The sequence below is a fragment of the Rutidosis leptorrhynchoides genome, chromosome 6 (genome assembly GCF_046630445.1).
Source record: "Rutidosis leptorrhynchoides isolate AG116_Rl617_1_P2 chromosome 6, CSIRO_AGI_Rlap_v1, whole genome shotgun sequence".
In the NCBI taxonomy this organism is placed as follows: domain Eukaryota; kingdom Viridiplantae; phylum Streptophyta; class Magnoliopsida; order Asterales; family Asteraceae; genus Rutidosis; species Rutidosis leptorrhynchoides.
The window spans coordinates 376,793,003-376,811,742 of record NC_092338.1 but is presented as its reverse complement, the minus strand read 5'-3'; positions in this window follow the sequence as shown (position 1 = coordinate 376,811,742).

Below are 18,740 nucleotides of genomic sequence, written 5' to 3'. Positions count from 1 at the left end.
CGAGAGTTCTATCTGGCAGATTATTGGGTGAGCTTTCATATTTAATTACCTTAATCCAGAGCCACGCAGGTTTGGAACAGGGCAACTCCTCTTGGTCATGTAATCTAGACACCAGTGGAGTGTATAACTCGAGAACTATGACACTCAAAATACACGAGATATTGCTGACAGGTAATGGTTCGATTGTCCTTATTATGCATAACACATTAATTCCGCAAAAGGTGGGGCTGTTTATTTAGCGAGCAATCAGAGCACGAATCCTAGTGAGAGTCAAACTTGACAAACGGGGTATAGATCGATCTTGACTCCGTGTTGTGCCCGATATGCAAAGATGCCCCTGAGTCGGTGGAACACGCTATGTTTTCTTGTAAAAAAGTAATGGAGATTTGGTCCGGAATATATAGATGGTGGGGTTGCAATATACCCTCCAATACAAGTTTTGACTCCATGTTCACAGGCCTTTTTCCTAGCAGTCTCTCGGGCCTATCCAAGGATACTGACAAGCGATTGAATGGGTCACATTGTATTTTATTTGGAAAAGCAGAAATCAAAGAGTTTTTGGCAAGAATTCTTGGGGGACACCAAAAATCGTAAGTGAAATACAAGTTAAAGCGTTTGAATGAATTAACAACCGTTCGAAAAGAATTGCTCTAAACTGGCACGAATGGTTGCTGGATCCAGTTAATGCAAGTTTTTTAAAGAAATCGTACCTTTGATCCAGGTTAAACGATATGTACTTATCCAATTGAGTCATGTATGTTCAACTGTATTTAGTTTGAGTTTGTTTGAGTGTATATTAGTGTGTATATAGCCTTCTATCTTCTGATAGTTTGGGTCTTGGAGGCTTGGTTAATCCATTGTAAACCCTTGAATTCCCTCTGTAATTATCTATATATATTGTTGTATACAACAAAAATATTTGACAACAACAACATACCCAATCCCACATGTGTGAGGTATGGGGGAGGTGAGACGTAGACAATCCTTCCTTTATCCTAGAATAAAGAGAAATCATTTCTCCACCCCGAGTGAAACACTCACAAGAGTAGAGAAAGTCATCCCTCTCTCCATTTGACGGATAAAGAGATTGCTTCCAAGAGGACCTCCGGCCCAAAAGTAGAAGAAAAATAAATAAATAAATAAATAAATAAATAAATAAAGTAAATAAATAAATAAAGTAAATAAAAAATAATTTAAATAAAAAATAAAATAGATACATACATGATAAAAAAAAGTAATAGAAAAAAGACGCCATGAAAATGGTAGAAGCAAATTTTCATGGATTTTAAATCAAGCCTGGAGTTCAATTTAGCCACTAAGCGGCAGTCAAGTCGACAATAAATCCACGTTTGATGTTGCCTCAAGTAATAGGGCCATATATATATATATATATACACACACATAATAATAATAATAATAATAATAATAATAATAATAATAATAATAATAATAATAATAATAATAATAATAATAATAATAATAATAATAATAATAATAATAATAATAATAATAATAATAATAATAATAATAATAATAATAATAATAGTAGTAGTAGTAAAAAAAAAGGTATAAACTATAGTGGGGTTCCTCGTTAAAAAAAAAAAAAAAAAACATTTTATTAATTAATCAAAAAGTTTGATTAATTATTGATTCGGGTTATACGGACTAGCATTCGATTGGTGTTGTTTGAGGTGCTGGTCTGGACGACAACTTCATGACCTAAATCAAGAAGCGCGTTAATTTTCCGATGAATCGGATCCTGATGAGAATTTCGATGATGTTATAGAAATATATATATATATATATATATATATATATATATATATATATATATATATATATATATATACAGTTGAGCGGGGCTCAAGACATATCGAGAAATGCTACACTAAAAGAACAATAAACATATATGATCACATACCAATAACCAGAAACACACCTAAACAATAACTACAAAACATGGACACCCGACACCCTAAACATTCGTACATACATACACAAGCATACATGCACACACAAACATACCCAAAACCGAGACGGGGTCCTGGTTAGATGCGAAGCGCGGAAATACATGAGGATACATACGTACACAAACAATCATACGAACAACACTTCAAAAGAAGACACATACACACAATAACCCATACCCACAGCACCCCTACCCGCAAACACACATACATTTCAAAGTCTACTCGTCTATTCTAATTCTAGCCCTCCGCACGTTCCTATCAGAGGTCATGTCCTCGGTCAGTAAAAGCTCCTTCAAGTCGAGCTTTATTCTATCCTCCACCTACGCGTGGGTCTACCCCTTCTCCTTACACCGTCAACTGTAAGTGCCTTGACTCTCCTAACAGGTGCAGTAAGAGGTCGTCTCCTCACATGTCCAAACCATCGAAGCCGTTGTTCTCTTAGCTTGTCGATGATGCTTCTAACAAAAATATTTGAATCATCAACTATATATGCAAGCCTTGAATCTTACTGAAAGTCTAAAATTTTGCAGAGTTTAGTGATAAAATACAAGAGATACAAGTCGAAAGGAAATTGCTGCTTTATCACATACTAAGTATATAATTATCTTATTCATAAGTTCAGCTAGTTTGAATTACTGAATCTTTTTTATATGTTATAATTGTCTTCAATACAAGGTCCAAATTAAATATTGATTAACATGTTATAATATGACAGCAAACATTTACCCCTTATGGCTTTCTGTTTCTAATTTTATTTTCATATCTTCTGTCTTTTTCACGGTAGTCAATTATTGTGAATCTGTGTTGGCATATTCAATGGCAATAAATAAAGCCATTGCCATAAACTAATTATTTTATTTGTTTCTTGAAGTTTTGTTGATTTCCAGTCTTACGCCAAGTAATTACGTATAACTACAGCTAAGTCTAAGTTCAAAAGTAGATTAAAGTAATTAGGATAATGACGTTTAGCATATCATATTATGTTATCGGTAAGCATGCCGTAAAAAGTAGTTTGACTTTGATCTAGGATATCAATAATTAAAGGCTTATACAATAAACAAAATGGTCAGGTTCAATTATATTCACAACAATATTTTCTGATCAGTGACGAATTAAGGATCGAAACTCAATGACATACTATACAATTTGAGTGATACTTTGCAATTTTTCTTTTCCAAAATATTACTATTTACTTCAAAAAATCTATTGATTTAAAAACATATGTTGTTCTATCTTTAAATTTGTTGGTATCCTACAAAGTTTTAGTGGTAATTTGTTAACAAAAAAGTTAAAATATAATGGGGTCAACAGAACACTATGGGTCTGTATCGATGGTTTGATGTGCCAATGGTACGCAATTGCTAGTTTCAATGTTGGTAGCGTATTTGTGTAACGTATTATGGTTTGTATTTGGGTCTATATTAATTGTTGGTACTCATTGCTTACGATCCATGGCCCTTATGTGGTACTTGAACGAGATATGATGAGCAAGTTCAAATCTGGATGCTGGCACATATGGGATATTAGGTTTGTATTTTAGTGGCATCAACCCTTGTGAGGTGGGGGTGGTATAGGTTGCCAAAGGCAACAAGTGATTTGTGTGTCCATGCCCATCTTCCCGTATGAACTAGACGTTAAGTCTTAATCGATTGTAACACTTAAAATCTACTTTCATTTAAATTCTTGTTTTACCTGGAAAAAAAAAAAAAGTATCGATGAAAATAAAGAAAATTCAACATAAAATTATGTTCTCTATGTAGTTATAAATAGGCTATTTGCTAAATCATAATAAAAATAAATTTTTTTTTTAATAATAGCTTTAAAGATTGTCATTAACAATAGAGAGAATGAGAGAGAATTTAGAGAGAGAGAGAGAGAGAGATAACTTCCAATGGAGAGAGGTGATGAAAACCAACCAAAGGAGTTCGAATAGTTTTTTTAATATAATTATTATTGCCTTTCAAAAAAAAAAAAAAAACCAACCAAAGGAGTTCGAATAGAGATCGAGATTTGTATAGCGGCAACTACACGACCTGCTACTCACGATCAACCGGAAACCAACTGAATCTTTTATGTTTTTCAATTTTCCCGAGGAGTGGAAAGTGGTGGAGATGTGGAGAATGTTCAAACATTATGGGTGGGTTCGAGATGTGTATATGGCGAAGAATAGATTAAGAAATGGCATGAGATTCGTGTTTGTTAGATTCGGGGACGTTCAAGATGAAATCAAGCTGTTGGAAAGACTGCAGACCATTAAGATCGATGGTAAAGACTTAAAGATCTTTAAGGAGAAGAAAAGAGAGGAGAAAGATAACCTAAACAAAGACGATACAGGAAAGGGTCGTGTTGAGAAGGATGCTTCGAACAGGAAGAATGAACAGGGCATTCATGGTAAACCTGCAATGTCCCCATCTTCACTCCGAGATGATAGGAAGTTTAGTGGCGTAGTCAAGAATAAGAAGATAAACTCAACAACCTTCGACCTTCGGGATACCATTTCAAAGAAGAAGAGGGGCGCGGACACAACACTGAGCAGACAAACCCTAATCAACATGAACTAATGGTAACCATCCCAGTCGATGAGAATAATCAATGCATGATGATGAAGTTCATAATAGGTGAAGTTAAGAAGGTGGAGTATCTTGAAAATTTCAGTTCTATTTGTATTGCAGAGGGTTTAACCAACTTTGAGTTAAAATACCTAGGGGGCTTGAGATGATGTTAGTGTTCGAAGATGAGGAAGTAGCATGTGGAATTCTCCAACTGGAAAACCACTTTCTACGTAACTGGCTAAACAACATTCGAGTAGGAGATGGTGATTACATAATTTCTGGAAGGCTCACTTGGGTAAGCATCATGGGCGTCCCAATTAAGTTCTGGAAAGAAAGCACCTTCCGTAAAATTGGGAATTATTGGAGCCAAATCTATGACACAGATAACTGTTCAATCAAAGGTAACCAAAGCCTTATTGTAGGAAGGATTCTGGTTAAAGTGTGGGGGTGCAATCTGATCAACGAGACTATTAGGCTGGGTCTAAAATTTTCTATGTTAAGGCAGTGGAAGAAACGTGCAATATTATTGATCTTGATTTAGAAGAAGACTCCTCAAGTGATTGGGGCACTGGAAATATCGAGAGTGATGAAGAGTTAACCTGCTCTAATTCTAATTCGGATGATGACGAGGATATCAATCCCTATGAAAATGATGGTGTCAGAGATACCAGAATTAAGATGCCGGAAAAACCTCCAATGGATGAATCGTCGGGTTGCGGTGGTGATGATGTGGAAGGTGGGGCCGATAGGGGAGATGATACCATTAATGATGGTGACTCTTGTGTTCCTGAAACCAACCCGCGTGAAGTAAGCGTGCAAGATAACTTGGGAAATCTAAACGGTGTATGTTGTGATTCAACGGATAACTGCTACCTTGATCCTATAAACCCTAATCTGGCTAATAGTGAGAATGTTATGGAGGAGGGGCCCAATTACCACGTAGATCCAGAAAATGACCCAAAGGATGAGATGCAGCCCAATCCAGCAGTTATTGGGCCAAATGTTGATGGGCTTGAGGAGGGTAAAATTAAAGAATGCCCCCACGGTGAGGTACAGTCCAATCCATCTGCTAATGGGATAAATGTTGATGGGCTTGAGAAGGGAGTTGCAAAAGAAAGGGCTCAGGGCGAATTTGAGAATAACCCAACTAGCATTCTTTTGGACTCAAATAATAACCCAAGAAGGAAAAGGAAAGGCAAATCCAATAACCCCGTCGATTGCTGTATTGAGGAGGACAATGAGGAAACCCCCAAAACTGCAGATGTCTGTGATGACGGTGTCAACATCGAAATACCGGTTCAAAGGAAATCATCCTCAAGTGATGTTTGACAAAGTATTAAGAAGTGGCCCTTATCTTCCATGATCATGGGGGCCAAATCCTTGGCTAGAGCAAAACACAGGGGTGAAGGTAAATCAAATTCAAGAAGGAAAAATTCATCAGGAAATTCCAAAAACTCGTCTCAATCGAAGTCTGGAGACCCATTACCGAAACAATCGGGTTCAAGAATTACAAAGAAGAAAGGTGGAGGAAAGCAGGTGAACCTATCTGAAAACAATGTGGGGTTAGAAGATTTTGCTAACCAGATTGGGCTCGAATGGGACAAGGGGCAGGTCTAACCTTTCTCCTTCTCTCATTATCTCGTTTTTTTACCTGTTAATTATGAAACTTCTTTCTCTAAACATTCGCGGGTTCGGGTTGGGAAAAGATTGTAAAATTGGTGAATTTAAAAGACTAGTTTTTCGTGAGCATCCTGGATGTGGTTATGCTGCAAGAAACCAAGTGCAATAAAGTTGATAGAAATTGGGTTAATATTATTTGGGGATCGAACGATTTTGACTATATTGAAAAGGAAAAAGTGGGAAAATCGGGGGGTTTATTACTTATTTGGGATACAAAAGAATTTGTGGCCAATGATTGCTTTATAAATGACTACTTCATTGCGGTTAAGGGGACTTGGAAAGGGCGAGATGTGGAGTCAATTATTGTTAATGTCTATTGTAATACCCCGTCAGAATCCACTAACAGCGTATTAACTCTGGTCACAATGCTTGGCTTGACTTTGTGACGATCGCTCCAAATCCACTTGGACGAACACGTCAATCGGCGATTTCATTGCGAGGTATTTGACCTCTATATGATACGTTTTGTAAACATTGCATTCTTTTGAAAAGGCACACCATAAATGAATATTTAAATCAAAGGTTTTCGACATCTGATGATTTCTACATATAGACAATCACCTTAATATAATAGTTTACAATAATACTTCTGTTGACAATGCAGTCAAAATAAGATAGATGGTGATGATTTGTGAATGCAACGTTTTCTCGAATAAAGCATGTATGACTCCATGCACATATCTTGTATAACATATAAGCAAACAGCGGAAGACTTCTAGGGAACCTGAGAATAAACATTCTAACAAGTGTCAACACAAAGGTTGGTGAGTTCATAGTTTTAATGTTTCGTATAATCTGTATATAAAGGTGGATCACAAGATTTCAGTTGTTTCATTCGAAACATTTATCAAAAGATTCTACGAAATTGAGCACCCTGGTAACTAAACTTTAACGTTATAATAAGTACCCCTGTTTTAACATACATGCAACCAACATGTACAATACACGCAATCCAACGTGTACTAAACTCAAATAGCATACGTCTGTTTTATAGTTCAGGCTAGGGTTTCTATACCTGGAACAGACGGGGATGTCAAGCCCTATGGATCCATATATAACTACTCGCGCCCACCAGTTCTTATAACTGGCAGTTACTAGTTACCAAAGCTAAGGGATTTTTGGTTCAAACTCGGTGTAGAATTTAGTATGTACTTGTATCCATTGCATTTAAAATAAAGTGCATGTATTCTCAGCCCAAAAATATATATTGCAAAAGCAATTAAAAAGGGAGCATATGAAACTCACCTTAGCAGCACATAAAGTCGTTCACCGAAATGTGACTGAAACTCGGAATAACAAATAACCGTAGATCTCAACCTAGAGAACATATGTTGGTCAATAAATGTCTATCAAGCTAGGTCAGGTCATAGTGTATCACAATCCTAATGCTCGAGATCGACATACAAAAGTTATCAAAAGTCGTTTCAAAAAGTCAATCTGACTCAATACTATAGTTGAATGATCATGGCAATCGAAATATTCTAACATTTCACATAGTTTCCCAATTCTTGTAAAATTAAACTTCAGTTTTTATAAGGCTTTAAAATATGATAAACAATCAATTTTGACAATTGCTCAACAAGACGAGACGTGCCTTATATAGAAATTCATTTACTCGATTAGTAATATTTGAAAATCCAATTTATCAATCTTATAAAAAAGTTGTTTAAATATCAATTGCAGATTCAAAAGCAATTCAATTAATGTCAATCATAATTCAGTTGACCATATCTTTAAATTCGTTCATTGAAATTACGCAATTTCTAAATGAAAAGTTATTGATTTTTCGCCAGCTTTCCAAAAACATGCATATCATATACCTTTTATCGGTAATTTATGTATTTAATTCGTAATTCATCATAAACTGTTTAGCGATAAAATTTAGCATACAAGCATGCATAAACATATATACTCGAGCACTAGACATGGATACACTTTTAATATATAAAAGATAAGATATGAATGCTCACGTATCAATATTGTGATTCAATATTGCAGGAAAGTACGTAGACGCAACGAAGATGATAAACACTAGGTTTGACTTGCAAATAATACCCGCGAACATTACCCATAACCTCCATAATTATAATCCATAGTTTTCTTAGCTCTATCCCGCTTGAAAACCCATTTTGAAAGTGACACGCTCATGACTTTGTCGTAGTATTTTATGTATAATACTAATAATATTAATACCAATACTACTAATAATATTAGGATTAATAATAATAATTAATAATAAAATTAATAAATAATTACGGTGTAATATAAGATCAGAGGAAGTGTGCAACAAATGAACCAAAACGTCGAATTTTATAGACTTGAGCCACCAACTCACACCATGCGATCGCATGGGAAATGTGAGGGGAAACCATGCGATCGCATGGCCCCTATTTACAGCTCATGATCGTTTGTTATTTAGCTTGTCAACATATTATTATATAATATATATAATATATTTAATTTATATAATTAATTATATATTATATTAAATTCACGTGCATAGTTGAATTGTAATTTTTGGTCCGATGACTCGTATGTTGTCACTCGACTTATGTCCCGGTTCCGGTTTCTCGAATGCATATTCGTATGCTTAGAAAACTAGTACTTTTCGTTACGCGACGTGTACCTTTATCAAAAATTAAACTTAATCATTGATAAACTATGTCACTCGAAGTGTAGCTTTAATCAATTAAGTGTTTTGGTTATTTGCTTCTATAAATCATCGTCTCGTAGTATATACATATACATATATACATTTTCATTTTAAAATAGTGGTTTACTGTAGCAAAGTTAGTGTTTTACTGTAGCAAATAGTGATTTTCGAAAATACTGTAGCTTTTCGGGTACTGTAGCAATTTGAAAATACTGTAGCAAATTAGTGTTTTACTGGTTCATTTTAAACGTTTTAGTTAACTTATCTAAATATCAATCGAATCAATAATCGAATGTTACTATCATTTACTAAATAACTTGAAATCATATATATATATATATATATATATATATATATATATATATATATATATATATATATATATATGTGCACATTAAGTTTTATATATATTGTTCGTGAATCTTCGAGAACAGTCAAAGAAGAATTGATTATATGAATATAATTCCAAAACTTTTTGATTATATGAATATAATTCCAAAACTTTGAGACTCAACATTACAGACTTTGCTTATCATGTCGAAAACATTAAATCATTTAAAGATAAAGTTTAAATTTGGTCAGAAATTTTCGGGTCGTCACAGACTTCTACACAACAGCAATGTTCTACAGCGAAAGCAACTAATACCTGAGATAAAACATGCAAAACGGATCAACATAAAGTTGAGTGAATCTACAGGTTTGAGTAAATAGTTCTCGTATTTTCATAAAACAGTTTCCATAAATCGTTTGTCGAAAATCATTTCTCAAAATCGTTTATCTGAATAAACCGCTAAGGTTTAATCTCAAAAGTTTGCGTATAGCAAATGCTAAGTAATAAACTGTTTGTAAGATGTCAAGTTTCAACTGTGAGTGACATCAAAAAGTACTTTTTGTTTCAACTGCTGTGTAGACATTAACATGTCTAGTTTCTAGTTTGTAAACATCAAGTTTAAGTAACATTCATCGTAAGTTAGGCCACGAGATTTCTGAAAAGCTTCGTAAAAGTATAAACTTATCATGAGCACTTGATTATAAAGCTTTAACCTTTGCGGATAGCTAAGCTACACGTCTTCCTTTTACCCTATCTAAGCATACACCGATCAAGTGTACAAGTAACAACAAAATAAGCACCAGTTATATTGCAGTGAGGTTTGTCAAACCTAACGGTACCGTCCCTATAAGTCGAGCTTACATAAAGTAACTAATATAATCAACCTAAGAGATTTTTGATCTGAACTCATATGTATATTCGGGTAAGTTACTCGTGCCTAATATGTAAAATAATTGTAAAAACAGTTTAAGAAATAGTTTCAAAAGCAGCATGTATCTCATCCCAAAAATGTTGCTGAAAAAGGGACTGTAGACTCACCTTAGCAAAAGCACTAAAAACGTCTTAGTAAATCGTACTGTAGTCGAACAACCTCGACCGAACAACGAAACCTAGTCAGATAAGTCATATTAAGTATACACATATAGGTCACACTATGTCAACCCATAGTGTACGCAAAGTCCTAGTGCTCAGACTGACTCAACAAGCAATTAAAAGTCAACTAATCCAAGCAAGTCAACCAAAGTCAACTAAAAAGTCAACTTGGTCAAAGTGGTTAACTAAAGTCAAATATCTCAGTAGGTCATGTAAACATTTTCAACATGTCAAACCTAGGTCAAGTATCACTTTACAGCTCATAGTTAAGCAAATTGCACATTCGCAGTTTAACGCATGCCTTTAAAATACATACATCGTAGAAAGATACAACTATAACTCATAGCACATAATTCATAAAATCATGGAAAACTCCAGATCACAACTAGACTCAAAATCAATTCCAAAAAGTCTAACCCGGCCCTCATATGATGTCTAAAAGTCGGATATCAGAAGAGGTCTAATTTTGGTTTACTAAATCAGTTTCAGCACGCGCGTTAGTTTTGAAACATTTCTCAAAAAATATAGATAATAGATTTTGATGAATGGATATTTGGAGATTACTTCAGACATCCCATAGTTTTAGTGATAAAATAATCAAAGACATCTCTTTAGCCAATTCGTACAGTTTAATCAATCTTTACAGACCTTTTAGTTTTAGTCAACAAATAAACACATCACTTAGTCGTGCATATATCTCATGGAAAATCACGTTTTCACAAGTTGACATACAAATGAAAAACATCAAGGAACATAGAAAATAAAATATTCCAGAAGATCAAATCCTCAATCAATTTCTAGTTCACTATAGACATTTTCTTTCACATTCGAAAACAGTTTCAGCTCTCTTTAAAACACGAATCTTCGTTTTGACGCACCGAGAGCATCACAAAAGCTTTTGACGCAAATCTTAAGTCTAACATGCATGATTTTTCAGAAAGATTACAGTAGTATACTTTTCATTAGCCAAATCATAAAGCACACAACTCATAAAATTCGTATATCATGTGAAACCCTAACGAAACTTCGATTAATCATAACTTGAGCATACGATAACGAAATCAAGCAAAATCAAATTCCAAATTCAATAGTTTTTCGATACCTTTTCATCTAAACACATTACAAGATCAGTCCACAATTCAATTTTATCAGATCAATAAGATACAAATTCGTTTTTCATGCAAACAACATCAATTGATCAATTAAACGATAAACGACAACACAAGACATCATTAATTGAGCACTAGACTTCCTTACACTATGAAATTGAATAAAAATCAGATCTAAAATAACTAGGGTTATCAATTATACCTTAAAAACACAAATTGCAAGTATGCACGCGTGTAGAACGACGAAAGCAACAACTTTGATGCACGAGACTTGCCCTAATTTTGAGTTTTGATGGTGGCTATGGTGATGATGATGATCGAAGTGAAAAGAGGCCAAGGAGGAGGGTTTTTGGTCGTTCATGTTAGGGTTGGAAAGAATATGGAGTGCAGTGATATAATTACCTTATATAGTTAGGGCCAAAACACTAGTAATTAATTAGACAAAAGGGCTAACAAGTCCAAAACAAATCCAATAAGGTGATGGGGAGGGGATTCGGCTGAATGGCCCACTAGGAGGGTTCATGGGCTCGTTTGCTTACTTTCTTGTATACGCGTGGTCTGATTTGAGTGCCGTTAACCGTACCGGGTCTCCGGAACGTTAACTAGTCGTTGAAACGAAATCACCGGGTTTAATTTACTAAATAAATAATAAATTAAATAAGTTCTTCGTAAAGTCATTAATTATTAAAAAATAATTATTTTCTCGTTTTACTAAGTTCCGTAAACTGAAAAGCTTTCTAGGCGATTCACTTAATCGTAACGTTTTCTAGTTATTTCGCTATCCGAAACAAGTTCATAGATTAATATAACATATTAATTCAAGTAATCCACTAGGATCAAGTATGCATTTAATTCTATTAAACACATAAAGTCTAAGTAATCACCGTTTTTTATATTTAACAGACAAGTAACGATAGTAACGGAAAAAGTCGGGTTGTTACATTACCCACCTGTTATGAAAAATTTCATCCCAAGATTTTAGTGCACGTTCGCTGTAGCCGTCTCCTCAGAAAACAGTTGCGAATACTTTTGTCTCATCTGCTCGTCACGCTCCCATGTGAATTCTGGTCCTCTATGGGCGTTTCTTCCAATCTTTTACAATCGGTATGTTGCTCTGCTTTAAACGTTTGACCTTACGATCCATAATTTCAATAGGTTCCTCTACGAAATGAAGTCTACTATCAACTTGTATTATTTCCAAAGAAATTATTAGATTCTCTTCGGTCAAGCTCTTCTTCAAGTTCGACACATGGAACGTGTCACGAATTTTGTTGGGTTCCTGAGGTAGATTCAATCTGTAGGTTATGGGTCTAATCTGTTCAGTGATCTCAAAGGGTTCAATTTACCTTGGACTCAACTTACCTCGTTTCTAAAACGTAATACACTTTCTCCCGTATAGCATCTCGAAAGGCGCAGCTTTTATGTTCGTGTGATAACTATTGTTGTACGAGAATTCCACTAGTGGTAGATGTACATTCCATCCGCTTCCAAAGTTAATAACACATGCTCTCAACATGTTTTCTAATGTTGGATGGTTCTCTCGCCTTGTCCATCAGTTTGCGGGTGATATACTGTACTCATATCTAAACGATTTCTCATTGCCTCTTGCAATGCTTGCCAGAATCTAGACGTAAATTTGATGTCTCTATCGGAAATAATGGATATCGGCACTCCAGGTCGAGAAACCACTTCTTTTAGGTAAACCTGTGCCAACTTCTCCATCTTATGCGTTTCCCTAATCGGTAGGAAATGAGCGGACTTTGTGAGACGATCAATGATAACCCAAATCGTATCATAACCTCCCACAGGCTTGGGTAACTTAGTGATGAAATCCATAGTAATACATTCCCATTTCCACTGGGAAATCTATAGTTGTGTCAGCAGTCCTGACGGTTTCTGATGTTCTACTTTTACCTTAGAACACGTTGAGCACTTACTAACATAGGTTGCTATATCTGCTTTCATATTAGGCCACCAGTACAGTGCCTTAAGATCTTGGTACATCTTGTCGGATCCAGGGTGAATAAAATACCTCGTCTTGTGTGCCTCATCTAGCACTAGTTCCCTAAATCCTCCAAACTTCGGTACCCAAATTCTGTCGATGAAGTATCGGGTTCCATCTTCTCGAACATCGAACTTCTTGTCCACTCCTCTGAGCGTTTCAATAGCAACATTCTCTTCTTTTAATGCCTCTATCTGTGCATCGCGTATCTGAGAAGTAAGATTCCTTCGAACAGTCATATTCAATGCTCTGACTCGGATAGGCTTAACCTTTTCCTTCCTACTCAAGGCATCTGCAACTACATTAGCCTTGCCAGGATGATAGCAAATGTCACATTCGTAATCATTCAATAGCTCAATCCAATGTCTCTGCCTCATATTGAGCTGTTTCTGGTTGAAAATATGTTGTAAACTCTTGTGATCCGTGAAAATAATAAACTTAGTACCATACAAGTAGTGTCTCCACATCTTCAGTGCAAAGACTGAAATGTCCCATTCATATCGATTATAAACGTTTCATATTAATTGGTTTCGTTGCGAGGTTTTGACCTCTATATGAGACGTTTTTCAAAGACTGCATTCGATTTTTAAAACAAACCATAACCTTTATTTTATCGATAAAGGTTTAAAAAGCATTACGAAGATTATCAAATAATGATAATCTAAAATATAGCGTTTACACACGACCATTTCATAATTGTTTATAATAATATTACACAACAACTTAAATCTCCGAATGCAGTTTTTAAACAATATTATACAAGCATGCAGACTCCAATTCCTGTCTTTATTTAGCATGCAACAGCGGAAGCTCTTAATAATCACCTGAGAATAAACATGCTTTAAACGTCAACAAAAATTTTGGTAAGTTATAGGTTTAACCTATATATATCAAATTTCAATTAATAGGCCACAAGACTTCATTTTTCATATCAACATACAGGAACACTCATCTGTATAAAAATTATTCATATAATGAACACCTGGTAACCAACATTAACAAAGGCATCTAGAATATCCCCAAATATACAGGTACACTCATCTGTATATAAAATCGAAGTACTAAAGCATTCGTAACCCGGATGGGGTTTGTTAGGCCCATAGATCTATCTTCAGGATTCGCGTCAATTACGGGGTCTGTTCCCTAATTCTTAGGCTACCAAGCTGAAAGAGTGATATCCGGTATAATGATTCAATCATAGAATATAGTTTCAAGTACTTGTGCCTATTTTGTAAAACATTTATAAAACTGCATGTATTCTCATCTCAGAAATATTCGATAGTAAAAATGGGACTATAACTCACTTTCACAGATTTTCAAATCGTCGGAAATAAGACTTGGCCACGGGTCGATTCACGAACCTAAAACAAATATATACATATATATATCAAAGTATGATCAAAATATATTCACAACATTTTTATTACGTGTTGACGTTTTTAAGTTGTTAAGTTAGCAGTCCAACATTAGTAGTCCATAATTAGTAGTCCACAGTTAGTAGTACATAAATAAATCAATATATTATCTCGAATCAATCCACGACCCAGTGTATACAAGTCCCAGACTCGATCACAACTCAAAGTATATATATTATTTTAGAATCAACCTCGACCCTGTATAGCTAACTTGAGCAGTACCGCATATAGAGTGTCTATGGTTATTCCAAATAATATATATAGATGACGTCGATATGATATGTCAAAACATTGCATACTTGTCTATGGTCTATCAAGATTACATAATATAGGTTAGAATACATGTATAATACAATATAAGTTAGTTAAGTTATGGTTAGTATAGATTTGTTACAAATTTCACGTAGCTAAAACAAGCAAAAATATCCAATTTTGTTTTACCCATAATTTCTTCGTTTTAAATCCGTTTTGAGTGAATCAAATTGTCATGGTTTCATATCGAACCAAAGATTAATAATCTAAACAGAAAAGGTATAGGTTTATAGTTAGAAATATAGGTTACAAGTCTTTTTTGTAAAAGATGGTCATTTACGTCGAAAGAACGACATCTTGATGACCATTTTGAAAAACATACTTCCACTTTGAGTTTAACCATGATTTTTGGATATAGTTTTATGTTCATAAGAAATATCATTTTCCCAGAAGAACAACTTTTAAATCAAAGTTTATCATAGTGTTTAATTATCCAACCCAAAACAGCCCCCGGTTTTACTACGACGGCGTATGTCCGGTTTTACAGTGTTCTTCGTATTTTCAAGTTTTAAATCATTAAGTTAGCATATCATATAGATATAGAACATGTGTTTAGTTGATTTTAAAAGTTAAGTTAGAAGGATTAACTTTGTTTGCGAACAAGTTTAGAATTAACTAAACTATGTTCTAGTGATTACAAGTTATAATCTTCGATTAAGATAGTTATATATATAGGAATCGAACAAGGTTATGAACACCATTACTACCTCAAGTATAGTAGGTAAACTTACTGGAAATGATGAAAAAATAACTTGAGCTTCAAAGGATATTTGATGGCTTGGAAGTTCTTGAAGTAGAATCATGACAAGAAAACAAGTTCAAGTAAGATTACTACTTGAATTAAGATATTTATAGTTATAGAAATTGAATCAAAGTTTGAATATGAATATTACCTTATATTAGAAAGATAACCTACTGTAAGTAACAAAGGTTTCTTGATCTTAGATGTGAAGGTTTTTCGTATGCCCGAGAGACATATTTAATTAATGTGGCTAATGTGTTATGATCCAAGTCGGGTCATACCCAATAACAAGCTTACCGACACCTTATTCATATTTGATCTTAGCGAATGGATCGTTGATTAAATACGCGACACTTGAACTTTAAGAAAAATGGTTTTCTTAAATATTACTTGATGTGTATATATATATAAATTATGGAATAATTTACATAATATGGATTTAATTATTTATAGGTTAAATAATTAATAAATTTATGTTACATTTTATATAAATGGGTTTTATATAATATAATGTACATAAATATTAATATGGAAGTTTTATAAAACAAATTTTATAAAATTTAACTTTTATAAAATAAATTTTATAAACTAATGAGAGTGGCATGGGAGTTGAAGCTCACATGCACTAGATTCCTTTCTTGGTCAAAAACATTCTCATTCTCCATATGCATAAGTACCAAGACATCTTGGAGACTTAAGACACATTGAAAACACATCAAAACAACTTGAAAAAAACTGCACAATCCCTCTTCCATTGCTGTCTAGGCCGTGGCCTTTAGGAGCTCAAAAGGGATTCATTTCATTTTTTTTTCAAGCAATCTTCAAGTGTAAATAAAATCCTAACTAAAGGCAAGGGTGTTGGTGGTTAGCTTGGGGTATAACAACTTGAGGTTTCATTCTTTTGGAGCTCCATTCATCATCATCATCTTCATCACTTACTACCTAGCTTGGAGAAGGTATAATCTCTTTTCATACTTGTAGTTTGTAAGCATATTTCATAACTTGATCCTAATTGGGTTTAACTTTAATTGGTTAAAGAAATACAAGTTTTAAATGGTAATACTTACATGCTTCCGCTTTAATTTGTTTCTTAAAATATTTTAAAGTAATATGAAACTTGTTAAATCCCAACAATGGTATCTAGAGCCGAAGTTGATGAAATATGCTTCGAGATGATTCCTTATACCCACTATATTTTTGCATTTTATGAACATGCATGCAAGTAAAATGCAAAAACTTTGATTTTTTTTGGTGGGTTTGATGTTTGGCCGATTTTGGAAGCTCCAAAAATGGGTTTGGGCTCTTCCATTTTGGTCATATTTGTTCATATGTTGTAGTTCACAATCAATGCCTTGACCTTATGTTTGAATGCATGTGTGTTTGAATGATTTGTATTATTCATTTGGTATGTAATAATTAATTATTCATGTGGTTGTAATATTTATTCAATTGGTTTGTAATAATATTATTTTGGTTATGTAATTTATTTTATATTTGGTATGTAAAATAGATTAGGTTGTAATTTCATTTTAGATAAAATGTATTAGGATATATTTTGTAAAATGATGAAGATGTTGAAGACTTGAAGAACACAAGAAGATTGTATTTGGATGCAAGATTTAGTGGGAGATGTAAAATCTCCTACTTTGTGTTATGACCCATTACCCGGTGGCATTTTGTTTCGGCTAAACAAAATGCTTACCAAAAGGCTTGATTGTGAACATAATTGTTTTGCATGCATGGTTGTGTTGTTTGATTATGATTTGTATGTTTGGTTACTACAAGTTATCACACAAGTTAACAACAAGCAAAACTACATTTAATTGGTTAAATTACAAATAGTTAACAACATGCAAAACAACAAATTTAATTGGTTAAATTAAAAGTGGCAAAAGACCTTAATAAATGGTTATTAAGAACAAGAAAATGATCACATATATAAAATGGTTTATATCAAGTAATTGGCTAAATTACATAATATGAAAAATGGATTTTCACATGAACCACACACTAAATGCATGTTAGTGTATGGCACAAATGTTTTCTCAAACTAGAATTAAAGGAAACTTAAAACCCTTTACACTAGGTCAACAAGTTCAAACGCCATCCTATTGTATGACACTTAAAAATATTAGGGAACTTATAATGGGATAAAGGTCACCTAACCGTTATGAGCAAACTAATATGATTAAGGTAAATTTCGCACACTTGTGAGATAAAGGTCACCTAACCACTTATATGTTGAGTTTACATATCTATACAAGTAGGACGACTTGATTTGGAAATCATGAACTTAGGGTCACCGAAGCATGATGAACAAATAGGCGTTGATGGGATAATATGCCATGCAAAAGGATTGCGTGATCCCATAACTTAGAAGTTGCAAAATGATTGCAATTGTCATACAATGACTACCTAGCTAAATCAAATGACGGGATAAAGGTCACCTAACTGAAATTTGGTTTACCGTTGGATTCTAAAATTTAATAAATCTCAATTGGATTTAAAGGGTATTGATTGTTAAATTAAAATTGATACTTAAACAACTTTGTTAAATTTTGTAGATGGCCGCCAATAACAACAACAACATTCCTAACGCACCTATTAACTTTAACAACCTATCGTTGAGGTCAATCCTCGAAAAGGAAAAACTCAACCATACGAACTTCATGGATTGGTTCCGCAATCTAAGAATTGTACTCAAACTAGAGGACAGGGCGTATGTGTTGGAAGACCCCATTCCCGATCAACCGGACGAGGATGATATGGAAGCCATGGCTTATTGGGAGAAATATTGCACCGATTCGTTGCAAGTTTCTTGCCTCATGCTTGGGACTATGATACCCGAACTCCAAAAGGATTTTGAGCATCATAGTGCATAT